Below are 2,478 nucleotides of genomic sequence, written 5' to 3' on the forward strand. Positions count from 1 at the left end.
AAAGAGTAATGTACACAAGAGTCTGGGTTTGTGTTTAGAGGAGGGTTAGAAAGTCTGGCATTTGAGATGAAACGTTATGTCAGTTTTCTCTCCTCAGAGGAATCTTTGGATATGTAATCTCTCACACCTTCATCCCATAAAACCAGCCGAGATTTTCGCATGTCTCTGTCAGAGTTAATATTTGCCGTGACCTCTTGTACAGAGCAAGAGAGTCTTTGTGTACGCGTGGCCTCCAGCGCAGTGTTTTTAGTACATTTCTGTTTTCCCATTCAGGACATTCCCTCAAAATTATTTAGACCAAATGTATCTCTGATCAAAAGTATCTCTAATTAAATGCTGTCCTGTTTAGAGATGTAACAGTATTTATTATCATGATTTATAGTTAAGTTATCATGGTTATCAATATTATCCTGGTTTTGTTAAAAGTGTTCACAAGACTGTCATGAAACCTTTATAATCATGACATGACACATATGACAACTGTTATTAAGAGTCATTCGCTTAGCTATGACATTTTAAATGCAAAGATGACATTGTTTGTTATGACGAATTGACATAAACAAATACATCACAACTTGTTTTTGTCGTATTCATTACAACTTGACATTACCAAGACAACAAAACTTGTCATAAATCTGTCATAAACATGATTATCAATATTAATGTGTCTTGAATATTTTTCTGATTGCATTTTCAGTGGAACAAACTGTATTTGTCATTAAAATGTCTTATTAAAAGTGTCATTACTCTGTCAAATCATTTTTAACAGTGTCAGGTATGTCAGTTTGATATATATATATATATTTCTATATATTTCTATATATTTACTAACAGTATTCATTTATTTATTTGTTTCTGTGCGCAGTAAACCATACTTTGCTATGTGCAGTAGTATAGTCAATAGGATATTTTTCAATGTATTTTGGGAAAAAATCTAACCAATTTTCACATTAAATGTATTTATTTTCACAATTAACAATGAAGTAATGTCAAGTAACAAGTAAAAATTAACATTTTCTTGTAAAACTATTATAATCTTTGTGTTATTCATTGCCAATTTTTATACAGTGTAGCTGTTTAAAAATCAAAAGCGAGAGTTGAATGAATGCCCGCCCTGTAGGAGGCGCTGTCGGGGCCGAACTGAGGGATTTACCCCCGTGTTTCAGAGCGTTTAATTCCCCGGAGTTTGATCGCCAGTGCGACGCCGTCTTGCGGGGGACAGAGACACTCAGCACGCCGCTCCGCCTCCTTCTTTTCAGAGTCTGCGAGGAGCTTTGGGACGGCGTTAAAAAAGAAGATTAGGTTTCCTCCCAAGCAAAGCTCCTTAAGGAGTATCGGTGTGCCTCTCACTCTCCTGGTCACCGAGGAGGAGCCAAACACACTGCGTTTATAACACACACACGCAAACAAATGTGAAGGCCAGCAGGGTCATTTTTTACAGTATATTTCCATCTGATAGTTGTGTTGTGATTATTGAGTTGCTCATGCTTATGGCTTTTGCATGGGGTAGTGAGATGTTTTTATACTGGTAACATTTGTGGCATAGATAGGCTATATAATGTGCTTTTGCTATTGCATATAGTGTTTGTTTATTTAATCTTAATTACTGTGTGATTGGAGACGCTGCATGAATTGCCGAGTCAGAAGGAGTCGTACTGAGACAAGAAAACTGTGTTAAGACAAAGTATCAGGCTTCGTTTTCCATTGAAAGATGTGAATTAGACTTATGCACAAACTGGAATATTGCATAAAATATTTGCAAATTAAGCAGTATTTCTATCCAAGGAGTCAAAGAGAATTACATTATCACTTGCTGATAAACTGGCACTAAATATTAAAAAGATTTGCAGTAGGAGAACTTTAGTTTTGGATTTTATTTTCTAAAACATTTGAGATGTTTTACAATGTGGTCCCTCCGCTGGTTTGTCCATTAATGCCATCCCATCGTGCCTGTCACATGACATTTTGACTGGAATTTATTCTGTAAACGTGTTTTCATCATAGTTTATGCACATTTTTTCTAATCAGGTAAGACATTTATCCTACTCAGTTGTGCACATTAATTCCATTTTATAACTGTATGCGCATCTAGGTTTTTAATTAAGTCGGCATGGATAAGATTGTCCTTTTTTTCCTCTGTTGTGACATACATCTGTTTGAAACAGCTCTGAAAGACAAAAAAATGAAGGGCGGTACATGATTTTGTTCTTTGGGAACCGAATAGATTATTGGAAGTTGTGTGTGCTTAAATGAAAGAAGACTAACAAATAGATGAAGGCAGAGCAAAAATGAGAAAGGCCTGATAGTCCCGCCCTCAAGGACTGATAGTCCCGCTCTAAAGAACTGATAGTCCCGCCCTAAAGAACTGAGAGTCCCGCACCAAAGAACTGAGAGTCCCGCACTAAAGAACTGATAGTCCAGCCCTAAAGAACTGAGAGTCCCGCACCAAAGAACTGAGAGTCCCGCACTAAAGAACTG

Source organism: Danio aesculapii, chromosome 6, assembly GCF_903798145.1.
Source record: "Danio aesculapii chromosome 6, fDanAes4.1, whole genome shotgun sequence".
NCBI classification, from domain to species: Eukaryota; Metazoa; Chordata; class Actinopteri; order Cypriniformes; family Danionidae; genus Danio; species Danio aesculapii.